The 19,069-nt window shown below is 39.5% G+C and overlaps 1 protein-coding gene across 1 annotated transcript in view; it reads right to left on the reverse strand.

The window, feature by feature from the left end:
- The window catches only part of LOC123506112 (DNA cross-link repair 1A protein-like), a 45,495-nt gene extending 37,461 nt beyond the window's left edge, over window positions 1–8,034 (reverse strand). The window contains exon 1 of the mRNA XM_045257997.1: window positions 7,890–8,034. The gene's annotated coding sequence lies outside the window, so the exon portion shown is untranslated. The remainder of the gene's footprint in view (window positions 1–7,889) is intronic.
- Window positions 8,035–19,069: the final 11,035 nt, after the last annotated feature.

Consider the following 19,069-nt stretch of genomic DNA (forward strand, 5'->3'; position numbering starts at 1 on the left):
AGGGATTCAGTGAAAATTGAGTATCTGAGGATATGGCTTAGAGAGAGAGAGAGAGAGAGAGAGAGAGAGAGAGAGAGAGAGAGAGAGAGAGAGAGAGAGAGAGAGAGAGAGAGAGAGAGAGAGAGAAAATGGTGATAAATTATGTTATGCAAGATTATGTAAAGGCATCATTATATTATAAAAAACAGACAAACCACTTACCCCTCAATTAAGGATGACCAGTACATGCTACATTAGGATTTTAGAGCATAGATAAGAATTTGAGATTGTCCAGAAGTTTAAATATCACCATAACTGGCTGTTAAGCAAAATCAACTAAAGGCATCACTATATTAAAAAAAAAAAAAAAAAAAAAAAAAGACAAACCACTTACTTACTCCTCAATTGAGGACTATGTGTACATGCTACATTAATATTTCAGAGCATAGATATGAATTTGAGATTGTCCAGAAGTTTGAACATCACTATAACTGGCAGGACTCCCACACATCAGCATTCTCCACACCACTAACATCAGCACCAGTAACACCTTATTTCTCCACCAAATTATGATCAAAATGGATGAATTCACACAAAAATATATAATCAATATATTTTTTAAGTAAGAGGATAAAGCTAACTAAGGGCAACATAAAACACACACAGACGAGACGCGGTAGAGGAAGCACGCAATACCGTCGCTCCCGAGAATCAGCTGATCTTCACTACCTTTGTTTGGGTTTGCAGTGGCCTGGGCGAAAAGTGTGGACTCATTTCTTTTTTTTCATGAATACAGTGTTAAATAATAATGAGTGAGAAAGATATTCCATCTAAATGCAGGTATGTGACAAGGGAAAGAATGAAAGCTGATGATGACAATGTTGGTGAGGGAGAAAGAGAATTTGAAGGCTTTGATACGGCGCAAACTTCACTATTTGATAGAGTCTTGACTATCGAACATAAATTAGATAAATTGATAAAGGAGAGTATGGGAATGAAAGAGAATGAAGAACCTGATAAAGAGCTCCAGAAATTGAAAGAAAGGATAAAAAGAGTGGAAGAAAACGAAACTAGGCTAAGAACAGAAAATGAAGAATTAAAAGTCCAAATAGCGAACTACAAGAAATTGATGGAAGAAGGACTCAGTAAAGCCGAGAGAGAAAAAGAAAAGCTAAAAGATCTAGTTAACAAAGAAGAAGAAAGAGTACAAGACGTGATTAAAAAAAGAAGTACAAGCATGGAGAATCCAAGATAAGAAAGACAAGGAATCATTTCAAGAAGTATTTCAAGAACAGTTAAAAGAAAGAGATGAAAATATGACAAGCAAAATGATAGGAGTCCTCAAGAAAAAAGAAAATTTAGTAAGAGAAATTGCAGAAAAAAAGAAGAGTGTAATTATTTTGGACTGAAAGAAAAGAATGTTAAATATAGACCAAGAAGGAAAAAAGACGAAATGAAATCAGTAAAGACCTACTAAAACATCTGAATGACGAGGATAGACAGAACTTAGAAGAGGAAGTAGAAGAAATCCATAGAATGGGACCATATCAAGAAGGAACAGTGAGACCAATTAAGATATTACTAAAATCACAAGCAGCAGCAGAAGAAGTACTATATAGAAAAACAAAACTCAGAGAAACAGAAGGTTGCAAAGATATATATATAAAGAAAAATAGAAACGAGGAGGAAAGGAAGAGACACAATGAACTGGTGGCAGAAGCAAGAGAAAAAAAATAATGAAAGGTCAGAGGAGGAGAAGAAGGCATTTTTTTGGAGAATTATAGGAGACAGGATAAGGAAATGGTATATAAAAGAGAAAGAAGAGAAAAATGGAGCAAGTTTAACTAAAATGATAAGAACAAGAGATTAAAAATGATGTATACAAACATAGATGGGATTTTATCTAGTAAATTAGAATTAAGAGATTACATAAAGAAAGAAGAACCAGATATTGTATGCCTGGTGGAAACAAAGTTAAATGAGGCAATAAAAATAGACATAGATAAAAGGTATAATATATGGAGGAGAGACAGAGTGGGTAAAGGAGGAGGAGGAGTCATGATGATGTTAAGGAAGGAGATAGTGGTAAATCAAGTGGAGTTTGGGGAAGGAAAATCAGAAATACTGTATGTTAAGATGCATATTAATAAAAGGAGTTAACAATCATTGGAACATATGTGCCACCAAAACAAACTCATGGACTAACCAAGAATATAGAGACATGATAGATGACACAATAAGGAGTCTTACAAGAATCATTAAGGAAAGGAGAAAAGTGATATTGGTAGGAGATTTCAACTGTAAGGAGGTAGACTGGGAAAATTATGAAAGTGGTATGGGGAAGATGCCTGGGAGATAGATTCCTGAACCTAATGATAGATAATTTGATGGTCCAAAGAGTAAAGGAAAACACAAGATTCAGAGGAAACGATGAGCCGGCAAGATTAGACCTAGTTTTTACAAGGGATATACCAATTAACGATGATATAAGATACAAGTGCCCATTGGGAAAGAGTGACCATGTAATATTAGAAATGGATATAGAAGAAGGAAAGGAAGATAGAGATGAATCATACAAAGGAGACCGATTAAATTACAGAAAGGCTGATATTGAGAATCTCAAGAACTATTTTAAAAACGTAAACTGGGAGGAGATGGAAAACTCATTAACGGTTCAAGAGAAATATAACTTATTTTTGGAAATATACAAAACTGGGGTCAGGGAATATGTCCTGAAATATAGACCTAAAGAAGAAGGAAAGAAAGATTGGTTTAATGCAAGATGTGCTAGGGCAAAGGAGAAACGAGATGGAGCATGGAAAAGGTGGAGAAGAAACAGAAATCCAGAAAATAAGGAAAACTTCAAAACAGCAAGAAATGAATATGCTAAGGTGAGAAAGGAAGAAGAAAGGAACTATGAAAAGGACATTGTCGAAAAATGTAAGGAACAACCAAAATTGTTCTAGATTCATAAATGGAAAAATAAGACAAAAAGAAACAATAGAAAGGTTAAAAGGAGAAAACGGAATGGTGGAAGACTCAAAAGCATGGCAGAACTGTTAAATAGTAAATTTCATGAGATCTTTACTAAGGAATCCAAATTTGAAAGACCACAGGGTAATAGAGAGACTGTCTATATGAAAGAGATTAAAGTAACCAAGCTTGAAATAAAAAAGTTGATGACGGAACTAGATGAGGAAAAGGCAATGGCAATGGCAATGATGAAGTCTCAGGCAGAATACTGAAAGAATGTAGGGAAGAACTAGCAAGTCCAATATACAACATCATAAAATGCTCAATTGAAAATGGAACAGTGCCAGTGGAGTGGAAAAGAGCTGAGGTGGTTCCCATATATAAGAGCGGAAGGAAGGAAGAACCTTTAAATTACAGACCGGTATCACTAACTAGTGTAATATGCAAGATGTGTGAAAAAGTAATAAAGAAGCAATGGATTGAGTTTCTTGAAGACAACAAAATATTATCAAATAGCCAATTTGGTTTTAGAAAAGGTCGGTCATGTGTAACAAATTTATTGAGTTTCTACTCTAGAATAGTTGATAAAGTACAAGAGAGAGAGGGATGGGTTGACTGTATTTATTTAGATCTAAAAAAGGCGTTTGATAAAGTGCCACATGAAAGATTACTATGGAAGTTAGAGGAGAAGGGTGGCTTAAAAGGAAGCACATTGAGATGGATGAAGAATTACTTAAGGGGGAGAGAAATAAGGACGATAGTTAAAGATATGAAGTCCAAGTGGAGAACAGTAGACAGCAGAGTGCCACAGGGTCAGTATTGGCGCCAATACTTTTTCTCGTATATATAAATGACATGCCAGAGGGAGTGAACAGCTACATAAATCTGTTTATGGACGATGCGAAACTGTGCAGAGTCATTAAACAAAAAGAGGATTGTGAAATACTACAGGAAGACTTAAACAAGATCTGGAAATGGAGCAAAAAATGGGAGATGGAATTCAATGTTGACAAGAGCCATGTCATGTAAATGGGAAAAAGTGAAAGACAACCTGTGGGAATCTATAAGATGGGAGATGGAGTAGAACTAGAAAAAGTAAAAAAGGAAAAGGACTTGGGAGTGACAATGGAAGAAAATAATCAACCGGTAAGCCATATTGATAGAATTTTCAGAGACGTATAATTTGCTAAGGAATATTGGAGTAGCATTTCACTATATGGACTAGGAAATGATGAAATTGTTAAGTACTAAAATAAGACCTAGATTGGAATATGCAGGAGTTGTGTGGACTCCCATAAAAAGAAACACATAAGAAAATTAGAGAGACTACAAAAAATAGCTACAAGAATGGTTCCAGAATTTAAAGGGATGACATATGAGGAGAGACTAAAGGCTAGGGATCTACCAACCTTGGAGCAGAGAAGAGAGAGAGGGGATCTGATACAAGTTTATAAATTGATTAACGGAATGGATGAAGTGGATAATGAGAAACTGATCCTGAGAGAAGAATATAACTTTAGAAGCACAAGATCGCATAGTAAGAAACTAAGGAAGGGACGATGTCTGAGAGATGTTAAAAAATTTAGTTTCCCGCAAAGATGTGTTGAGACTTGGAACAGTTTGAGTGAGGAAGTGGTGTCAGCACAGAGTGTACATAGTTTTAAAGAAAAATTGGATAAGTGTAGATATGGAGACAGGACCACACGAGCATAAAGCCCAGGCCCTGTAAAACTACAACTACGTAAATACAAAAAAAGGCCAATTTAGTTGCTAGTCCCCTTGCAGATCTGAGTTAGCTGTCCGCCCCCACCACAAAAAAAAGGGATAAATGTCTTGAAATCTTCCTCTTAATGAAATCAAGTCATAGGAAGATGAAAATACAGAAGCAGAGTTTACCATAGAAAGGTATGAATGATTGAGAGTACTGGTTAACTCTTACAATAGAGAGTTGAACAGAATAGTGATGAATGATTGAAAGTACTGGTTAACTCTTGCAGTAGAGAATTGGACAGAACAGTGGTGAAGGATTGAAAGTTCTGGTTAACTCTTGTATTAGAGAGGTACACAGAATTGGAGTGAGAGGAAAAAGAAAGCCTTGTGCAGGGAGGCCACAAAAGGAGGGGGGCATGCAGTTAGCAAGATCAGAAGAGCAGTTAACTAGCATGGAAATAGCAGTAGAAGATAGCAACATTCCGGCAGTGAGAAAGAAGGTGAAAGAAGAGAGGAAGAAGGTTTGATAACATGAAAAGCTTTTGATTCCACCCTATCTAATAAAACTCTGTAAGTGGAACACACCATAAATGCAAAGACTACTCCATACATGGGTGGATAAGGCCCTTGTACAGGGTTAGCAGTTGGGGAGGCAAGAAAAACTGGCAGATGCCTAAGAATGCCTAACTTCAAAGAAGCTGTTTTAGCAAGAGATGAGATGTGAAGTTTACAGTTTAAATTATGAGTAAAGGACAGACCAAGGATATTCAATGTAGAAAAGGGGATAGTTGTTTAGAAGGTGTTGAGTTGATAGATGGAGGAACTGAGTTTTTGAGGCATTGAACACTACTTAGTTTTCTCTGCACCAATTAGAAATTTTAAAAAGATCGTACCTGAGGAAACTGTTAACTTCATGAAGGATTGTACACCTCTGAAAAGACTTGGAAAGGTGTAGGATGGTATCATCAGCACTGAAGTGGATAGGGCAAGAAGTTTGGTTAAAAGATTATTGATGAATAATAGGAAGACGTGGGTGACAGGACAGAAGAACCTTGGGGAATAACACTGTTAATAGATTTAGAAGAACAGTGTCCATCTACCACAGCAGCATTAGAATAGTCGAAGAGAAGAATGGAAACCATAAGAGGCTAGTTTTAAAATCAAAGCTTTGTGCCAGACTCTATCAAAAGCTTTTGATGTGTCTACCGTGACAGCAAAAATTTAACAGAAATCTCCAAAAGAGGATGACCAAGACTCAGTAAGGATGGCCAGAAGATCACCAGTAGAGTGGTCTTGACAGAAGCCATACTGGTAATCAGATAGAAGATTGTGAAGTGACAGATGTTTAGGGAATCTTCCTATTGAGGATAAATTAAAAAAAAGTTTAGACAAGCAAGAGATTAAACCTATAGGGTTATTGTAGTTTGAGGGATTAGAACGGTCAACCTTTTTAGGAACAAGTTGAATGTAGGCAAACTATCAGCAAGAAGGAAAGATATATGTCAATAGACACAGAGTTGGAAAAGTCTGGCCAGGCAAGGTGCAAGCAGAGATAAGATTAATACTTAATGTCAGAATTAAGGTATACATATTATATAGTATTACCAGAGAAAGCCAAGATTAATACTTAATGTCAGATAGAATTAAGGTATACACATTATATGGTATTACCAAAGAAGGCCATCACTATCACTAACACAAAAAAGGAGTACACTGGTGGAAAGTAGAAATTTTTCTAAGACACTTTTCTTCTATATAATTTCCTTCTCATATCACTCATTTAGTTTTAATGCTAATGTATAAGTTTTGTATTAAACACTAAAAATTTCTGCATTAAGTGTTGGTTTAGGTTAGGTTTAGTTAGAATGCATCAATGCTTGTATGTGCATAAAACAAAAATTTCTGCATAATCTAGGCAATTTTTCTTAAAGATTTCTGATGGTCACCAGTGGTCATTTCGTGTTCCAGGCATCCAAATACAACCATTGATGCATTCCTTATTAGTTAGTACTACTTTATGTAAGACTGGCATCTTCCTAATTATTTACCTTATATATTAACTTACAAAAACTTGTTAAATCTATAAAAAAGCAAAGTTAATAAGTTAATAAATATCAAGAAGTGGCACCTATCTTGCCATTTTTGTGATGGCCAACATGCTTTTTTCTTTATCTTGACCTTGCTTTGAATGGCCTTAACTTCGCATAGGTTTGGTTAAAATGGAGTGGGGTAGGTTAAGTAGCTAAAGTTAAGTATGGCTATGATTCAGGTCTAGTCAGTTTGCTAGGCTTCTTATTATTTTTGGAATTTTCTTCCAATTTAGCCTAACATGCTCTCTTGGACTTTTTAATAGAAAAATTTTGTCTAATTTTGCTTTCCCCACTCAAAAACTGTACTTCCACAACAGATCCTTTAGCTTTGATGTTGGGATCAGGCTGGTGGCACGACAGAGGAAGGCCTTAATCTGCAATTTTTAAAAATGCTAGAAAGTAGTTGCTAGAATTTCTCAGGCACTCTGAGTTAAGCTTCCAAATAAATACTAAATAACAAGCATATCACAACTTTTATATGTTAGTTAGGATGTCAAACATAACATCCATATGGCTCCATGTTATGCTTTGAAATTATACTGAAATGCAGACATCTATCGAAGGCACTTTTCTTCTATACACTTTCTCTTGCAAATTGCCCATTTAGTATTAATGCTAGTATTTACTATTTTTTTCTGTGGAATATGAAAATCCCTGCATCAAGTTAATCTAGATGTTAGCTTAGGTTAGATTTAGTTAAGGGCTAGTCTTGGTTAGAATATATCAATAGTTATATGTGCGTAGGACACGAAATTCTCTGCATTTTTCTTTTTTATACCATATGGGCTTTTCACGAGAATTTATGGGCTAAAGGGGATACTTCACGAAAAATCCCTAAATCTACGGAGTTTTCTGGTACCTTGGGAATTTGCCTGACAATTAAGAGTGTTTATTTCGGTAATAATTTTACATCATGGTTTCCCCATCCTCCCTCCTTCCCTCCATCCCTACGGTGCTAACGGAACGCTACCGCCCCGGTCCCCGTTGAACATCAACCTAATCAAAAAGACCTAACCTAACCTAAACGAAACGCCTCCAAAATTACACCGATTGACTTAGAACACTCGAATTTCTGCCACATTCCTGAGTGCTATTATCACGCGTGCCATGCAATTTCTATACGTTTACGGCAGTCACCAATCCTTCTCCCGAGATATGCGAGTTCCCTGCTTGGCACTGTCACCGAGAAACCGTCCTGCGCGTTGGCCTGGATTCCCAGCTCCCACTTCACAGGGCACTGTCCCCGAGAAACCGTCCCGCGCGCTGGCTTCGATTCCCAGCTCCCACTTCACAGCTCCACCCAGCTGATTTGACGTCACATAAAATGAGAAATGTATGGTATATAATTTTGTTTTTGCGCAGGGGTTCCTTGAGACATGTCATGTATTGTAAGTGCCTTGTAGGGATTACGCAAGGATAAAATGTTTAAGAAACACTGCCTTATTCATTACCATATTCTCTCTCTCTGACCAATAGCGTGACTTCATATGTGACGTCAAATCAGTTGGGTGGAGGAAGATTTTCCCTAGGCGCGTTTTTGATAGTCCACGCATAAGGCAGCCTTAAGCCTGGCTTAAGGCTGACGTCATTTTGTGTTCTTTCATGTCCCCAAACTTGAGCCAGAGCGTAGCCCGCTTTAAGGCAGGGCCGGCCAAACTCAAGCCAGCTGCAGAGCAGGCTCGACTTTCCGCTAGCCAGTTGTGACGTCACATGTAAATAAACAAATGATAAGACATGACGAATGAATGCTCCATTAGCTGCTGTTGATAGTTCTGCACCAAACTGAATGCTGTTTCAGTATCTTCTGGTATCTCTGGCAAGTCTGGAAACATGATGGACTGGACTGTTGATGCAGGGAGGAAAGATAGCAACTAGGATGATACCAGCTTTGAAGCGCCTGGAATATAGAGATAGATTAAAGGCATTAAACATGTTTTCATTTGAGAGGAGATGTATAAGAGGGATATTTAAAATGTTCTCAGATACAAACTACATAGATGTGAGATCTTTCTTTACCTTAGAGGAGGGAAGTAGGACTAGAAATCATGGCAGGAAGATTAGAAAGCAAGGCTGCAGGTTAGATATAAGAAAATATTTCTTTAGTCATAGGGTGGTAGACTTCTGGAATGCATTGCCAGAGACGGTTGTAAATAGCACTAGTTTGACAATGTTTAAAAACAGATTAGATAAGCACTTAAATTTATTAAATTTATAATTATGTATAGCGCTGCATGATAGTTTTTATAAGAAATTTACTATAGTTAAACAAGACATGATCCCCATGTATGGGGACCACAAATTGTAGAGGATTTCGCTGCAGGACTTACCCTGTTAATGGGCCAAATATTTAGAATTAGTATATAATGTATTGTGTACTTGTAAGTGTAACTTTAAGTACTGATGACGAGGTCGCTGTGCGACTGATACAGGATAACCTAGATGGGCCCTGGTGGCCCTTTGCTATCCTATTATTTATGTTATGTTATGTTATGTTATGGAGGAAAGATAAGTTACAAAGCTGCAGCATATCTTGCACTTCCTGTTCGTCTGCCATCTTTATTGTTGTCATCTGTCAGCTGGTGACTGGTCACGTGATCGAAGGTCTAGCAGGCCCGTTTTCCATTGTCCCAGGTTCTGCTTAAGCCTGCCTTAAGGCGAGGTCTAGCCGTAGGGGCATTAAAAACGCAGCTTTAGTCACTCTTTGTTTTTTCTAGTTTTTCCAAAGTTCTTCCACATACAGTGTATATTTTTCTATTTCACCTTCACTTACTGGGTTGAACAAAAGAACTTTTTCTAATATGGTGTCTTCTGTAATTGCATATCTGCTGCGTATGTCTTTTAGTCCTTGGCAGTGTAATAAAAAGTGTTGTAGTGTTTCACTTTCTCCTTCCTGGCAGATGTCACACTTTTCCTCCCCTCCACTAAACCTCTTCCTCCAGTTTAGTTGTAAAGAATTAGTTCGGCACCTGAACAATAATTTAGATTTAAATGTATTATCATATATGTTTTCTTCCTTGATTTCTTTTATATTCATAAAGTACATATTTAACGTTGATTTTCCTTCCATTCCTATCTTTTTGTTGATAGTCAGGGTGCCTTATATTCATTGTTGTCTCCTTCCCCTGCTGATTGTGATCTCATCAACAAGTGTCTTGGTGTCATTGATCTCTTGGAGAGAGATAATCTCAGAGTATGTTTCACCTGGGTGCCTTCTCATGTTGGCATTTCCCATAATGAAAAAAGCTGATATGTTCTTGCCCGTCACTCCCTTACTGAGGACATTGCTGACTGTCCTGTTGAACACACTTATAATAACATCAAGGGTCAGCTTAAACGTCATGTTTGCAGCACCATTGCTCATAACCTTGACACTTGTTATGGGAAAGGCAGTCCCAGTTCAGTCCATCATGTACATATCTCCCACACCAACAGTGTCACCTATGGCAGGAATTAAGAGTGCCGCCCATGACCTTGTTGCTATGCGTCTCAGGCTGGTTTACAGGTACTATTGGGAGGTCAGTGGGGCTGCTGCTGTGCCCTGTAAGCTGTGTCACAGTCCTGCAGGGCACACACTTGCCCACTATGTCATGGAGTGTCCTTTGCTGGTGCATTTCCGCCCACAGGGGAACTGGGACCTGCCACCAATGATAAGCTGGTTCTTCAACAATGACATCATCCCTGCCATCCTCAAGGATTTCCCACTTTTTGCTCCACCTTTGTAAATAATGTAAATATACTTAAGGTTATTCATTTTTGTACTGCAATACATTAGTTTTCTATGAACATTTGTTTGGGAGATGGGTGGCAGGCTCCTCCCATCTCCTTTGTTGTACTTTTTTTTTTCAACAATAAACTTATCAAATCAAATCAAATCCTTCCATTCCTGCCCTCCATTTCCTTTCTCCCCATATCCTTACTCTCTCCTTCATGTTCTCGTCAGTCATTTGATTTAATTCTTCCATATTGCTTATGTTGACTTGTTTCATATACCCTCTTATTATTCTATGCCACTGACTTCCTTTACTATTTTCCTTCATTTCTTGAATTATTTCCCTTAATAAATCATCATTTCCTTTCAATACATGTTTTGCGTAGCATAATTTAATTTTATATATCTTTCTTCCATGGTGGCACTTCCTACTTCTCCTCGTAATGCCTCTACTGCCACATAATTTGGTGCTCCTAAAATATGTCTCCAAACTTTATTTTCTGTTCTTTGTAGTTGTTCCAGTTCTGTTTTATTCCAGTCCACTACTGCTCCTCCTGTGAGTACACTTGGCAACACTACACTCTTCCAGTATGTATTTCCTATTAAGTTTGACATTTTTCTTGCCAATTCAATTTTCATTTCTTTATATTTCTTCATATGCTTTCTTTCTTCTGTAATCCTTATTCCTAGATATTTAATTTCTTTTGCTACCTCAATATCCTTTATCTTTTATGGTTTAGGTTCTTTTCTATTTATAATCAAACATTGGCTCTTTTGTATATTGATGTTCAGCCCACATTCAGCAGAAGTCTCTGTCACTAAAGTTATCATCTGCTCCATTTCTTTCCTGCTGTTTGATAATAGAAGCCCGTCATCTGCATATAACAATACTGGAATGTATAGTTTACTGTTTTTAAATCCCATGTGGCTTTCTTTCATTTATCTTTTTAATAATATGATTAACAAGTAACACAAAGAGCAGTGGGGATCCTGTACACCCTTGTCGTATGCCACTGCTTACTGTGACATCCCCAACTTTCCTCTGGCCCAAGAACATCTGTGTTTTGTCATTTGTGTATAGTGTTACTATAGTGTCTATTATCTTGGGGTTGCATTCATAGTATTTTAACACCTTTATTAACTCTTTTCTGTTTACGAAATCGAAGGCTTTTTCAAAATCTATAGCTGTAATTACTAGTTCCTGTTTCCTTTGTTTGCTATTTTCTATGCAATAGTTTAAAATGAATAAATTATCCTCTAGTCGTCTGCCTTCCGTAAATCCTGCTTGCAATACGTTTATTTCTCCAAGCGACTTGATGTGTTCCAAGAGTTTTCCTTTAATTAAATTCATAGTAAGCTTATAGTTGGTATTTGTTAGGGCTATTGGTCTGTGCTCTTTTACTTTTGGCTTATTTGTTTTGGCAATCATTACTGTTTTTTATATCTTCCATTCGTCTGGTACTTCATTTTCATTTATGACATGATTTAGGCAAATTGTTAAGGCTTGCAAACACGTTGGTTTTTCTTTAAACCATTTTAATATTTCTCCTTTTATCTTATCTGGACCTGGTTGTTTTCTACTTTTTATTTTACTTAGTGCACTTTTCACATCTTCCCTCCATCCATCCCACCCCATTGCTTGCTGCTACATTACTGTACCTTCTAAACTATCCATATGTTCCAGTATTTGTTTTGGGAAATATTGTATTCGGTCATCAGCAGTGTAGTTAATCATTAATTTTCCTGTACCATCAGGTTCCAAATTTCCTCTTAGTGCATCATAGTGTTCTTTTAGGTTTTCTGTTATTAGTGTTATTTCATTTCTCCTTCCGTACACTATTCTAGGGGTTCTTTCTTTCCTTCTTATCTCAGCAGTATATTCTTCTTTAATTTGCTCATTCCATTCTTCATTAATCTCATTTGGGTGCTTTCTGTATATTGTATTCCAATATACGGTACACAACGTATATTGTATTCCATTATACGGTACACAACGTCCCTTGCGTTACGTTGTGTACCGTTGGAGGTTCGGAGTCAGACTGACACTGCGTCTACGCGAGTCAAGGAATATACAACCAACGAGTATATACAACGAGTATAAATACTATGAGAGGAAAGCTCGCTAGTGTTCAAGAGTAACTGAGGCGTGCGCCTTGTGGTTGCCAGTTAGCTTATTTCACACCAACGCCACCTTTGATCGTAACCAAACAACTCTCAAACCGCGTGCTTTGAAACTCGTCTCAGTGCTACAACTGCCTGGTTGTGGTATTTCATATCGTATGGTTATCTGAACTACTGATTGTTACTGATTGATGACATGCTCACCACATATATTGACTTCCAACTCTGCTTAATTAGGTACCGCAACTCCTATTAACTCTGCTTTCTGCTATTAGAGGTTACTGTAGGCATGTATATATTAGATATTTAACAAATAGTAGGGCAAAAAATAACCAGCAAGACTATGAGGGAATAATAAATTCTTAGCTGCATATGATAGTATATAGAGATCCTATTTTCACTGTGTAAACAATTGTTCATTGTTCCAAGTAAAGAAAATGTTCACTTCATACAAAGGCTTATAACATCAGTAAAGAAGTAAAAATATCTAATATACACATGGCCAAAGGTACATATACAGTATGTGTGTATGTACCTTTTTTTATGTGTTGAATCAAGACATAATAAAGGTAGCAGAAAAAAACACTGGTTTATTTTTGTTTTTATTTCATGTTTAGTATCTGAATATGATATTCAAACAATAATGAATACTTAAATGTAATAATCATGCTGTGTCTCATCATAATTGTTGTTATCATTGTTCTTAAAATGTTAAAGAGAAAACTATGGCCCGTACCAAGTCACGAAGGTTTAAGGTCGAGGGTAGAAGGGAAGGTAATGTGGTACCAAGAGTCGCTGTTATTATTGGAACGAAGAGCAGAGGGAAGGTCGAAGGGAAGGCATGGATGCCCCCGTGTCTTCCACATGACCTTCGAAGAAATATTTTATAATTTTCGTAAGCTGGAGTGACCAACGAATAGTATGAACTAAAATCAACATCAAGTAATATTTTCAATCTCGGAAAACCGATAGTTATGTTTCCACGTAAGTTACTATTCTTTTTATAATAGTCAAGGATCGCCTTAAAATCGCGAGGTGGAAGAACGCAGTGGATCCAGAAAGCTCACCACCTAGCTGTTTTATGAAGCTTGTTTTCGTTTGTCAGGAAAGTTACACTGTTTATTTCATGGTAATAAATATTTTCTTTAGTGAGCTCATCATCCAAGTCTATTAAAGACCAAATATGTGCATGAGTTAATGGAGAATAGGAAGTGACAGGTGAACTGCCTACAGACAGAAGGCAGTCAAAGTATGCAAAGAAAAGCCAGTCACAAGGTAAATACTAGCCTGTATAAGCAGGTTTAAAACAAAAACACAAAGATGTACTACTATGTAGGGATGTAGACAGAGAATTTCACAAGAACACCACTTCACACCAACCCAGGACTTCTTATCAAACTCTCTCTCTCTCTCTCTCTCTCTCTCTCTCTCTCTCTCTCTCTCTCTCTCGTGTCGTCTGGTCTGGTCTCCTTGCTGTGTCTCGTCTTGTTGACCAGCGTCTGAGGTGATATGATGCTACAATATAGTGGCATGGAAATATTAGTAGTATTGTGTAAACTGATACACTGCCGTTCATGATGGCGAAGGTGGGCAGGTGTGGGTGTTGGCGGTGCTGGTGGAGATATCTACATGCTTGTGTGTAGATAGATAGATACATAAGCTGGTAATTTGTTAGGTTCATTCATACGTAAATTGACAACAGTTCGATAATGTATACACTGCTATAACAATAAACTTATCAATCAATCAAGTAAACATCAATGAGATTTAAAAGGCGAGTGATGAGAGTGTGGGGAACAGCGGGGGAGGGGGAGGTTGAGAGGAGACGAGCGAGGCTCCTGAGACAAGTTTGTTGTGCGTCACTGACAGGGATAAACTCTCCGTGTCAAGGCCCCATCACACTAGAGGCGGTCCTTACTACGCGCAGCAGGTTCTCAACACGTTCATATAATTTTTGAGGACTTAGTGGAGACGTGATGGAATTGCGAAATCCCTCCACTGCTACGTATCTACCAAGCCTTTACTGCGTACGTCCCTTGATATCGCTACGATATCATTGTGTCCAATCGGGTTTAACTACGGTCATAACACGCATGTGATCAGGCTCCCGCCACGCTCACTAAGTTCCCGCCATGCTCACTGGGTTCTTACCACGTGCCAAACCAGCGCGCAATACGCTCACGTGAGCAGGAAGTGCTGCTTCCTGTCACTTCAGTTCTCGCCTCTCTTCTCTAATCAGTTGTTCTCCAGCTCTTACATTATTATATTCATTATCCTCATAACGTCATGCTGCCCAAATTAACTTCAAACTTTCCATCAGTCTGTGGTAATGACCAAACTGGAGCGACTTTTCAAGGTGGAGCTGGTGACGTAGAATATTTTCATTTGGCAACTGACCACCACCACCACTGACCAGACGTCCATTTCATCACCACTGGGGTGGGGGGAGAGGGAGAAAAAATGTTGTGCTCTGATAAGATATTCTTATTTTTCCTCTTTCTTCTATTCTTTCCTGTCCTCTTTCTCACTCACTTATTCACTCACTCACTCACTCACTCACTCACTAACTCTGAATCCTGTCCTCCACCACCACCACCACCACCACCATCAGTTCATTCCTCCACCACGGACACAAACACGTCTTGAAGGAAGGTTAGTCCGCCGCCCAGAGTCACCTCGGCTGTCTGGCTGGCCACCCTGCGTGCCGCGCCCGCGGGACCAGACTGCTACTACTGCCGGTGTTGCCAAAGGAACAAGAGGAGGAAAAAAGGAAGAGGGAGAAGAAAAGGGTGATTCTTGGAGACGTACTAATGAAGTTCTAAAGGTTGGCCACAGATCTTCATCACTGGTGTAGTGTATTTCATTGACCATTTGTAGATTGGGTTGATAAATTTGTAGAATTTGTAGACAGTTGTAGATATGTAGCGGGTATGGTTTTTTGCAATGCAGCAGAAAACAGTAATATTTAGAAGTTATGCATAGCATTGTAATAGGAGTGTACGGTGTACATATGTATATAGTATTTAAAACAGGAGAGTGTAGACCAAGAGAGGAAGGTAACCTCTTGGGTCACGATTCCTCTGTTCATCACTCATCATTCATGTTGTGAAGCACAAAGGTATTGTTACGTGTTTCCCAAGAGGATGTTTTGTGAGTCTTTCAATGCAATACTTAATTTAAGTGTCTGGCCAGTGTCTTGTAACGTGGTGCAGTTTTTGTTACTTGTATTTATTTTTCATATCCACTGATATGACGATATCTTGTGAATGATACTCCTATATATTTCTAATGGCAACACAATATCTCTTGATATAATAAAATGCATAATGTATCGACTTGTTTTCCTATCAGTTGAAAGAGATGGAAAACAATATCTGGTTTGCAAGCGAAGCGAAATTAATCAATTTGTTGCATGGCGCCACAGCGTCTGAGGTGATATGATGCCACAATATAGTTGCATGAAAATACTAGTAGTAATGTGTAAACTGACACACTCCCGTTCATGATGGCGAAGGTGGGCAGGTGTGGGTGTTGGCGGTGCTGGAGAAGATATTTACATGCTTATGTGTAGATAGATAGATACATAAGCTGGTAATTTGATAGGTTCATTCATACGTAAATGGACAACAGTTCGATGGTGTATACACTGCTACAACAATAAACTTATCAATCAATCAATTAAACATCAATCGTATTTAAAAGGCGAGTGATTAGGGGGTGGCGATCGAGACTCCCAAGATAGGTTTGCTCTGCGTCACTGGGAGGGATAAACGGTCAACGGGGCCCTATACTGATTAGCCTGTGTGTAAGTCAAGCCACTTACTTCGTCTAGGAACATTTGTAGCATATACAACAATGATTTAGCGACCTTTTAGCGACTTTTCAAGGTGGATCTGGTGACGTAGAATATTTCCATTTGGCAACTCCCCACAACCACTACCACCACCGCCGCCAGTGACCAGACGTCCATTTCCTCACCAGACACAAGACCTGGGAACACGGTGACTGCCCCACTTGCCCCACCTAGTCCACCTGCTCAGTGAAAGGGTGAGTCTATTAATAGAGTGAAGGTAACAAACATGATGAGACAGTGATGGGACGGTAATGGGGCGGATAATTGACTAGAAAGCTATATAATAATGCACTGAAGGGGTGACGTGACGTGTGGGAGTGAGTGGATAGTGAAGGGTAGTTAATTAATGGTGCCACAGTGTCATTAGTGATGGGACAGTGACGGGGTGGACAGGCTGTACTAGGAAGGTGCGTCGTGCATTGAAGGAGTCACATGTGGACAGTTAGCTGGTGGAGGGTATTTAAGGTAGTTAATTAGGCGTATGGTAGTTATAATGCGTGGGGAGGGTGGTTGTGTAGTGTAGGTGTTATGACACGTCTACACTTTCTGTCGGGCGGTCGGTCGGTCGGTCAGTCGGACTGTGCCTGGCAGGCTGTGTGTATGTGCGAAGTGTGCACACACTCCTCGCGAAGGTATCCACACTCTTGTCGATGGTGGTTGGAGGTTGTTTGGCTTTAAGCACAGAGGGGTCGTGAGTGAGTGGCTGTGTGAGGCACAGTAACAAAATGCGCACCACACTTTGAAATAATGTATAAGCACTTTATAGCATTATAATTGGCGCCTGCTTTAACAAGAAACACAAGAGGGCATGGCGAGGTGTACTGCTGCAAGATAATTACACTGAACTCTGCTTTATGTAGTGCATCAATCACCACGACAAGATGGAGACTGTCTTTGTAACAGTTACACGCCGCCAACTGAAACTTCTACTAGTAAACACCCTTATCTCTCTCTCTCTCTCTCTCTCTCTCTCTCTCTCTCTCTCTCTCTCTCTCTCCTGCCAGACGTCAGTTTTCTCCGGAACACGTGGATCTGTGTGTCTTGAGTCACTTCATTATATAGTGAGGGCGGCTGCGGAGGCGTATGGGCTGACTGGGGAAGCTTGGGCGTGAGCATGGGCGGGACAAATATGGGCGGCAGTGGGTGTGGAGCTGTTGACGCCGCCCAGACCTTTGTGTGTGTGTGTCGTCATTTCTCCTCTCCTCTCCTCTCCTCTCGTGTCGTCTGGTCTCGTTTGGTCTTGTGTTGTCTCCTTGCTGTGTCTCGTCTTGTTGACCAGCGTCTGAGGTGATATGATGCTACAATCTAGTGGCATGGAAATACTAGTAGTAATGTGTAAACTGACACACTGCCGTTCATGATGGCGAAGGTGGGCAGGTGTGGGTGTTGGTGGTGGTGGTGGAGATATATACATGCTTGTGTGTAGATAGATAGATACATAAGCTGGTAATTTGTTAGGTTCATTCATACGTAAATGGACAACAGTTCGAGTTTTGAGCAGTATCAAAACTCCTCCACGTCAATGCCTTCCTCGCGGTCCTCACTGCGTCCAAGCCGGTCCTTGCCGCGTCCATGCCCGTCTTCAGCACGTCCTGGAGATTTTTGCAGGACGTAGTAAAGACGGGCTCTGGTGTGATGCGGGTGTTAGAGTCAAGGGGGCCTTTTACTGATTAGCCTATGTGTGTTAGTCAAGCCACTTACTTCGTCTAGGAACATTTGTAGCATATACAACAATGATTTAGCAACCTTTTAGCGACTTTTCAAGGTGGAGCTGGTGACGTAGAATATTTTAATTTGGCAACTGACCACCACCACCACTGACCAGACGTCCATTTCTTCACCAGACACGAGACCTGGGGTGGGGGAGAGGAATAAGATATTCTTATATTTCCTCTTTCTTCTATTCTTTCCTGTCCTCTCTCTCACTTATTCACTCACTCACTCACTCTCTCACTCTCCTGCCTGAATCCCTCCACCACGGAAACAAACACGTCTTGAAGGAAGGTTAGTCCGCCGCCCAGTCACCTCGGCTGTCTGGCTGGCCACCCTGCGTGCCGCGGGACCAGACGAGCGGTGGAGGGGCAGCGGTCGGGGTTGCGGGTGTAACACTGTGTATGAATATTGTTTGTGTTTTAATTAAGGCGTGTACACACTTGTTGCATTTCCACGTATCGGATCACCGTTGCGTAGCAGTGTTGACAGGATAGTGCTTCACCGTTGCGTGTCAAAATATGACACAAAGTTACGCAACGGGTTCAATCCGCCATTTTTCGGTCTTCTGGCATCACCTCAAAGGAATGATACACAACTCACCAACCTTCGTGTGTGTGTGTGTGTGTGTGTGTGTGTGTGTGTGTGTGTGGACAAGGAGCGTGGAATCGTCGAGTTACATGTTCAGTGTTGTCGTGGACGGGCATGAATAATTTTTGCAATTTTGACCCCAATTGCAGACAAACTCAAAATCAGTTGTGTGTGTCCTTGTCACGTTTTGATACAGTTCCGTCACATGCTGGAATTTCAAGTCAGTCAACACAGTATTGTTTCATGACACATACATAGAGTGTAGACACCCACCAACTCCGTCATTCATTTTTCCTTTTATTGATTTGATGTGCATGAATAAAACTAAACGTG

This window comes from Portunus trituberculatus, chromosome 19, assembly GCF_017591435.1.
Source record: "Portunus trituberculatus isolate SZX2019 chromosome 19, ASM1759143v1, whole genome shotgun sequence".
NCBI lineage: Eukaryota > Metazoa > Arthropoda > Malacostraca > Decapoda > Portunidae > Portunus > Portunus trituberculatus.